This window comes from Cebus imitator, unplaced genomic scaffold (genome assembly GCF_001604975.1).
Source record: "Cebus imitator isolate Cc_AM_T3 unplaced genomic scaffold, Cebus_imitator-1.0 Scaffold325, whole genome shotgun sequence".
NCBI classification, from domain to species: Eukaryota; Metazoa; Chordata; class Mammalia; order Primates; family Cebidae; genus Cebus; species Cebus imitator.
In genome coordinates this window covers 1,931,004-1,940,266 of record NW_016107640.1, presented here as the reverse complement: position 1 = coordinate 1,940,266, position 9,263 = coordinate 1,931,004, and the positions used below count along the sequence as shown (strand labels likewise).

At 38.8% G+C, this 9,263-nt stretch overlaps 1 protein-coding gene and 1 pseudogene across 1 annotated transcript in view; both read left to right on the top strand.

Annotated features, from left to right (window-relative positions):
* The window catches only part of TMOD3 (tropomodulin 3), an 83,791-nt gene that overhangs the window by 43,720 nt on the left and 30,808 nt on the right, over positions 1 to 9,263 (top strand). The gene's annotated exons all lie outside the window — the stretch shown is intronic.
* On the top strand, positions 2,850 to 5,972 carry LOC108286655 (annotated as a pseudogene).

Below are 9,263 nucleotides of genomic sequence, written 5' to 3'. Positions count from 1 at the left end.
TTCTGTTCAAAGCTTTTGCATGCTTAAGGATTCCAAACGACTAAGAAATTAAAAAAAAAAAAAAAAAAAAAAGACTTCATGAAAACATTTGGAACAATGTTTGACAACAAAATATCTGGGCACCATGGCCCAGCCAAATTGACACATAAAATTAACCATCACACTACTGTTAGAGGTGGGAGTGTCATGTCCCTCAGGTGTTTGGGGCCAGGAAAACAGTTCAAAACTAATGCAGAATTTTGAAGTGTGGAGAATCACAAAGACAGGCAGAGGCATCTGTTTCTTTTTGTCACAGAAAAGACTACTGGTTATATTTTCTCTGTACAGCCATACATTTATCAGTGTTTATAGCTTTAATCCTACTTAAGTAGGAGAACATAATTTTGTGAGAAAAAATATTGGTTGATCACCTTTTATTATTCTGCTTGTTTCAGGTGGACCCTGGGAGTATAATTCATAACAGGAATGGAGGTAGAAACAAAGGGAGAGATGTGAGAAAAAGAGATGTCAGAAAAAACTATGGAATTTGGGGACAAGAAGGAGAAAAAATAAGAGACCTGAAAGAAAGCTACATTCGTCCCAGCTAATCCAGGAGGCTTCCTAATATGCCCTTGTTTCATAATCTCCAGTTACCTAGGAAAATATCTTGGAGGATTAGAGGAAATAGGAAAGAAAGTAGAGAAGAATTTTGGAAAATAAGAAAATACAAGATAGAGGTGAGGAATATGGCTGACATTAGGAAAAAGTGCTATATCCTCAACTATGGCAGAATATCTTTATCCCCTTGTGTATCTTTTAAAGTTTTATTTCTTACTTTAGGTTTTAGATGAGTAAGAATAAATGGAAGTAGTTGAACAAGTAATTTTACATTAACAATCAGTGGTTTCTCTTTATAGTACATTCAGTATTTTTACTGCCTCTTTTAGCTACGTATATCTATTAAATACTATTTATGGATAGTTTTGATGCAGTGATTAAGATGACAGCATTTTTAAAAAAATAATAAACTTTTTATTCCTTACAAAAAATGCACAGATCATCTGTGTATAGCTCAATGAATTATAAAATAAACACACCATGTAATTACCACTCAGGTAAAGATAACATCATTGGCCGGGTACAGTGGCTCACGCCTATAATCCCATCACTTTGGGACGCCAATGTGGGTGGATCACCTGAGGTCAGGAGTTCGAGACCAGCCTGGCCAGCATGGTGAAACCCCATCTCTACTAAAAATAGCTGGGTGTGGTGGTACACACCTGTAATCCCAGCTACTAAGGAGTTTGAGGCAGAAGAATCGCTTGAACCCGGGAGGCAGAGGTTGCAGTGAGCTGAGATCATGCTACTGCACTCCAGCCTGGGCAACAGAACTGAGACTCTGTCTCAAAAAAAAGGTAACATCAGCACCCACCAAAGTCCCCAACATGCTTCTTCCCACTTTTCCCTTTCTTCTTCCCAAAGGTAATCACCAACATAGTGTCATATATGGTAGATTAGTTCTGCCTGTTTTGAACTTTATATCGATGGAAACATACAGTCCAGGCATCTGGCATGCCTATGACATAACAGTTTTTGTGAGAACCAAATTAGTTTTATTTTGTTCTGGTTTTTAGAGATGAGGACTCATTCTGTTGTTGCCAGGCTGGAATGCAGTGGCACTGCAACCTGGGACTCCTGGGCTTAAGCAATCCTTCTACCTTAGCCTCCAGAGTAGTTGGGACTACAGGCACATGCCAGCCCACCCAGCTGAGAACCAGATTTATTAATGGGTACAGTGAAATCACTGTAAAGGATCATGTGGGAGATGACTGCCAAGCAAGAGATTTTCATTCTCTGTTGTGGAGTAGTGGTCCAAAACCACGGGATGAATTTCTGAGTTTCATTAATCCATCTGATGGAAGCACGTGCTATCAGGTGAGGTAGAATCAAGACTTATAGGCCATGTCACAGTGCCAAAGACCTGAAGGAGGGCAAATTCCTCTTCAGCAAACAAGCAACTTAGGCTGTAAAGCTCTGCTTTGAAATATAGCAAAAGCCACCTCTAGTGTTCTGAAATCTACCCTAGACTTTAAAAGCAGTTAGCCTTGGTTATCCTTATTCATGAATATGCCTTCCTTCTCTTCATCTCATCTCCAACATCCTGGTCACATTCCAGAAGATCCTCAGAATAATTCATCTATGTCTTACTAGAATACTTCCCATCAAACTAAATGTTAATCTCCTCCATAGTTTGCAAAAATTCAGAAGCTTGTTTTTTAAAGATGGCTCTCCTATGACTCTGCCCTGAACACCTGGTTTGAGTCTCAGCTTTTTAACTTAGTGGCCTATTTTAATGGAGATAGACTTTCAGATTGAGGATGCTTTCCCAGACAGTAGAAGTTTTCCTGGTTCTTCATAAAAGTTTGCAAACCTACCTCTATTGAGAAACAAAGGCATTTTACTTTTTTGGTACATTTGGATTAGTTAGAATTCATAAGATGTTCTGTTGGTCTCAACTAAATGATTTTCATTCAAAGATGACTGACCTCAAGGAGCAGTACCTAATGGCAATATTAGCCTTCTGATTAGGGAATGCTATAGCAATGTTATTCCGTTCCTTGAACTCATTCCAAGTTATATGCCAAAATCACATAGCTTTCATCACAACTTAATTATTTTAAAGGATCTATCAGATGACTGCTTATTTATTTATTTATTTTTTTGGAGATGGAGTCTCACTCTGTCACCTAGTCTGGAGTGCAGTGACCTGCTACCACACCTGGCTAATTTTTGTATTTTTAGTAGAGAGGGGGTTTTGCCATGTTAGTCAGGCTGGTCTTGAACTCCTGACCTCAGGTGATCTACCCGCCTTGACCTCCCAAAGTGCTGGGATTGTAGGCGTGAGCCACTGCACCTGGCCGACTGCTTAAGTTTTTTAAAAGCAAAAACTTGGATCTCGTGAGAAGAGCTGAAGCAGGCACTCCTGGCTCGGGGCAGCCCGCAGCAATCCGTGGAGGCACCTGCCGCCGAGCCACCATCATGCCTGGGCATTTACAGGAAGGCTTTGGCTGCATGGTCACCAACAGATTTGAACAGTTATTTGACCACGAATTGGACTCCTTCCAGGTGCTGAAGGCAGTGGAGAACAAGTAAAAAGAAGCCAGCAGGGGCAGCGTTGGGGGCCCTGGGGCCAAGAGTGCAGCTCAGGCTGCGGCCCAGACCAACTCCAATGTGGCAGGCAAACAGCTGGGCAAGGAGTCCCAGAAATACCGCAAGAACCCACTGCCCCTCAGCATTGGTGTGGTTGACAAGAAAGAGGAGACACAGCCACCCGTGGCGCTTAAGAAAGAAGGAATAAGATGAGTTGGAAGAAGACCTGATCAACAACTTTAGGGTGAAGGGAAAATAATTGATAGAAGACCAGAAAGGCAACCACCTCATGAATGAAGATTTGAAAAGCCACTTGAAGAAAAGGGCGAAGGAGGCAAATTTTCATTTGATAGACTGATTATTGATGGACCTATTCAAGGTTGTGGTGCTCTTGGAAGAGGCTGAGGAGGCCATGGACATGGAATGGGCCAAGGAGATGGATTTGGTTCTCATGGCAAATGTGAATTTGATAGACATAGTGGAAGTGATAGATCTTTTTCACATAAAAGTGACCTGAAGCATGAAGACAGACATAGAGGTAGTGAATCTCACAACTGGGAAACTGTCAAAGATGAATTGATTGACTTAATCAAATGGGACTGAGGAAACACCTGAAGGTGAAGAACATCATCCAGTGGCAGACACTGAAAATATGGAGAATGAAGTTGAAGAGGTAAAAGAGAAGAGTCCAAAAGGGATGACTTTCAATGCGTGGAAGGCCATTCAACATAAGGACCAGGCAAAAGGAGACTTTAATATCCGAAAACCAAATGAAGGTCCTGATGGGCAGTGGAAGAAGGTATTTGTTTTTCAGAAATCAAAGAGTAAAGAGGCTCATGCTGAAGAATCGGTTATGGACCATCATTTTCTGGAAGCCAGCAAATGATGTAACATCTCAGCTGGAGATCAATTTTGGAGACTTGGCCACCCAGGACGTGGTGGCAGGTGAGGACGAGGTGGACATGGGTGTGGCAGGCACCCAAACCATGGCAGCAGGACTGACAAGTCAAGTGCTTGTGCTCCTGATGTGGATGACCCAGAGGCATTCCCAGCTCTGGCTTAACTGGATGCCATAAGACAACCCTGGTTCCTTTGTGAACCCTTCTGTTCAAAGCTTTTGCGTGTTTAAAGATTCCAGATGACTAAGAAATTAAAAAAAGAAAAAGACTATCATTTATACCGTTCACACCTAAAGACTGAATTTTATCTGTTTTAAAAATTAACTTCTCTTGCTACACAGAAGTAACAAATATGGTACTCCGTTTTGTATTTAGGAATGTATTGATAGCAGGGATGTTGTCATAATTTTCAGAGATTATGCATTCTTCATGAATACTTTTGTATTGCTACTAGCAAATATGCTTTTCCAAACTCGAAATATAGGTGTGAAAGTATATACCAGTTTAAGGCTTTCACTTCATTTGTGTTTTTTAATTAGGGATTTAGAAGTTCCCTCAATTACAAACTGGTTTTAAATATTGGACATACTGGTTTTAATAGCTGCTTTGCATTTTCACACATAGTCAACTAGGACATGTTAAACTTTGATTTGTCAAAATTTATGCTGTGTGGAATACTAACTATATGTATCTTAGCTTAGTTTTAATATTTTCATTTTTGGGGAAAAATCTTTTTTCATTTCTCATGATAGCTGTTATATATATATGCTAAATCTTTATATACAGAAATATCAGTACTTGACCAAATTCAAAGCACATTGGTTTATTAACCCTTGCTCCTTGCATGGTTCATTAGGTTCAAATTATAACTGACTTACATTTTCAACTATATTTACTTTTTAAATTTATGACTTTCCCATTTTAAAATCTAAACTAAACATCTTATTGGTGAAAGTTGTTTAAGCTACCTATTGTTGGTAGACATATCCTGTCAAGTGAATTAGTTTTATAGGTATTAGTTTTTCCCGTCCTCCACCAGATTGGGTGGGATACATTGATTTGGCCAATGTGTAATATTTAAACTTTTCTGTAAAATAAAATTAAGTAAATAAATAAAGCAAAAACTTAGGAACCACTAAAAGGATTACTTACATATTATTAGACTATTTTCTCATATTCTGAGACTTACAATTAATTATACTTGTCGTTTTTCCACTTAAAGGCACACTCTGTTTCTGGAGCCAAAATTATATATAATTGGCCAGGACGGGAAGGACTCCTTATAAAATTAAAAGTTGTACATTTTAGGGTTTTTCCTTTTGATCAAGAAAAAACTATTTATGCCAAATTTTATATTTCTAGATTACTAAAAAATGTTTTTTAGAAACCTGATAAACTAAGGACACTTGAGAGTTATTATATGTAGATGCATTAATAATTTCATCTCATGATTTGTGAAATGATTGTTTATATGTTTTACCAAATTGAAGGCATATCAATATATGAGAAGAAGAAAATAATCCTAATTAAGTGAAGCAAAGGCCTTACGTCTTACATGCATTTGGGGGAATGTTTTGTCCTATACTAGTGAATGTTCTACTTGTAATAGTATAGTGTTATTAACAACAAAAAGACATTAGTCAGCTAGTAAGGGTAAACTGACAAAAGGTGTGTTAAGGATTGTTTATAAGTGCATTATTTGCAGTAGAACCCACAATATACATGTGTTAAATTCACCTAATAAGCTCGGTAGGAATGGTATCATGATGTCAGTTAATCTTGACAAATTAATGGAAATGTCTTTCTTATGAGTCTACCATGTTCAAAATGTTGAGAAGCTGAATGTTTAAGAAAATTAAAACAATCTACCTCTTCTTATTGTCTAAAAAAAAATTAAAACAGCTGGGTGTGGTAGCTTATGTCTGTAATCTCAGCACTCTGGGGAGGCCTAGGTGGGTGGATCGCCTGAGGTCAGGGGTTCCAGACCAGGCTGGCCAATATGGTAAAACCTCGTCCCTACTAAAAATACAAAAATTAGCCATGCATGGTGGCATGTGCCTATAACCTCAGCTACTTGGGAGGCTGAGGCAGAAGAATGGCTTGAACCTGGGAGTTGGAGGTTGCAGTGAGCTGAGATCACTCACACCACTGCACTCCAACCTGGGCAACAAAAGGAAAACTCCATCTCAAAAAAATAAACAATAATATATTTTCTTTTTAATAAAAAAAAAATAGAGACAGGGTTTTGCCATGTTGCCCAGGCTGGTCTCAAATTCCTGGGCTTAAGCAATTCCATTTGCCTCAGCCCTCAAATCACTGGGATTACAGGCATGAGCCACTGTGCTCTAGCACATATTTTCCATATATGTTCCTTTTACTTACAGATATAATGTTAAAATGTTGGAAAGGTACATGTAGCTTTTTATCTCTTCCTCAAAATTTTGCAAAATATATAACTGAGACATAGGCCAGCATAAGGGTGAAAGAGAGTATTCATCCAGCTCGTTCTCGTTCGGAGAATAGTGAAAATTCTCAGTGCTGATTGTTCCCATCATGTTTTTATGTAGCATGCATATTCTGTTTCAAGGATAGGTAAGGCATAGAACCTTGCCATGAATTTATCACTTGGAAAAATACTATGTACCAGTCTTCAGTATTTTTTACTACCTGTCATTTTGTTTTGCTGGGGACTCCTCCTCCCTATTGCTGGTATCATGCTCTGCCTTTACGTAGACTAATAATTGTTTTCCCTGTGTTATTTCTTGGATGGATCAGAGCCATGGCTGCACCTTATATCCCATACAGAGGTGTGCGTTCTAATTCTGTTTGAGCTGCTGATTCACCCAGTATGGGCTCCACCCTTCCTTGCACCACACTCCTTTTCTTCCTACTGGGCCTTGGAGTACAGCCATTTAAGCTTTTTTTGTTGTTTTCTCTTTTCCTGTCCTGAGAATGGAATGCCCTTGTGTTCTTTCTCAAGAATTCCACATGCCTCTCCCTGCTTTTCTAAAGGTAAATTTAACCCGGTTACTTTCAACTAAGGACTTCCATATACTATCCAAGTTATTTATTCACAGTTATGTTAGCTTACCAGAAAACCTCTTTCTCACCTTTCTGAATATATGATTTTTCTTGGAGAAAAGACATAGCTGATCCCTTAGTAAACCAGAAAGATCATGGTTATAAACCCACCTATATCAACAGCTTACATAACCATCAGTGGGGACTTGGTTTCTGCTAAGTCCAGGATAAAAACTGGCTCTTATTTTTGTAATCATATTTTAGGAATCCTAAATGTCCCTTATAAACATCTGAAAAGTGGTCTTCCCAGGCACTGAGGCTGATACTTGAAATGGGCTGCTTAAATTAGTCATGCAGATGCTACCGTCTCCTTTTCAGACTGGTAGTACTATATCATTTAAATGATTCACTGTTAACTCCTTTGGGGTAAGGAGTTAGCCAGATGGATGGCTTGTTACTCATGTTAAGACCAAGTTTTATGGGGAACCTTTCCTGGATAACCACACCCACTCTGGATAGTTCTTTTCCTCCCAGACCTTTATCTCTGGTTATATTCTTTGCTATAAAACCTACTTTGCCTGATGTTAATAGAACCTGTCTTGCTTTTGATTAGTTAGCATGGTATATCTTTTCTATCTGTCCTATCTGTTCTTTGTTGTTGTTTGTAAGAGACAGGATCTTGCTCTGTTGCCCAGGCTGGAGTGCAGTGGCATGTTCACAGCTCACTGCAGCCTCAAACTCTTGAGCTCAAGCAATTCTTCTGCCTCACCCTCCTGAGCAGCTAAGACTACAGGCATGTGCTACCACACCTGACTAATTTTTAAAATTCTTTTTAGAGGCAGGTCTTGCTATGTTGGTCTCAAATGCTTGACCTGAAGCGATCCTCCCACCTACCTCAGCCTCCTGAGTAGCTGGGATTACAGATGTGAGACACTGCACCCAGCACAAAATGAAGAATCTCTTATTTTGTTTTCCTTATGGTGTCTTTCTAGTTCTTTTCTAGTATACACAAACTCACTAAACATTTGTTGACTAAGCATTTATTGGTGACTATATTGCAGCATCATGCGGGTGCTGTGTGTGTCATTGGATCAAAACAAAAATGTCTTTCTAGGCCCTGTCCCCTCATCCTTTAGTTTGATTGGTTTGAGGCTTGTGTGCTGCTTGTCAAACAATATATCCCAAAGCTTCTTGGAGATTATAGTGGCGTAGGGTCCTTCAGTCTTTTCTGGAACAAGGCAGTTTATAAACAAACAGTAAAGTTAGCTAGGGCCTTTCAACTCTGTAGGAATGAAGTAACCAAGAGCCGTCTCTGCTTCTTGTTATTACATTTTTTATATACTCAACAAGGTTGGGAGCTATGACTAAGATAATTCGTAGCATTTGTTGTAGCTGTAACTTGGTATCAGAGCAAAAGAGATGAGCAGAAGAAAGGTCCTGGCAATGGAATTGTTAACATGGATCACATTTATTTCTTACTGATTTTGTGACAATAACAAGGATCTTGGCACAGGATATTCCTTTTTTTTTCTTGGCACAAACATGGGTTTGGATAAATGCCATACATTTAAATTACTATTACATGACTTCTTATCTCAGTGTCTTCCATTTCCTTAGCTGCTGTTTTGTAGTTGCAGAAACATTACTGAATTGTTCTAATACCCTTGGCAACCAAGAGTCAGCCTTGTTTTTCTTCGTGTTGTTTAACTTGGGGGTGGGGGATATACCGTTTCCTACTTAATCCAGAGTTTTTTTTCTGATCTAATCATTGTTTTTATAGTTAGCTACAAATAAAGAATTACAATTTGGATTTTTAAAAATTTGAGTTTTGGATTTTGCTGTCTTAAATAAGGAAATTATTGTCACGTAGATTAAAACTGTTTTCTGAGACATTATGTTATTGTGAAAAATAGAAGTAGTAAAAGTCATAAATCTGGATTTTTTATTTTTGTCCCTATTTCAAACAGAGGAAAAATAAAATTAGATCAATTTAGGAAAACTCATTCTCTTCTTTTAGGGACTGTCATTATACAGATTAGTGATTATCAACTTAAGTAAGTAAGTAAGAGTTAGAATTACCTCTGGAGCTTTTTAAAAAGTATTCATGGCCGGGCACGGTGGCTCACGCCTGTAATCCCAGCACTTTGGGAGGCCGAGGCGGGTGGATCACGAGGTCAAGAGATCGAGACCATCCTGGTCAACATGGTGAAACCC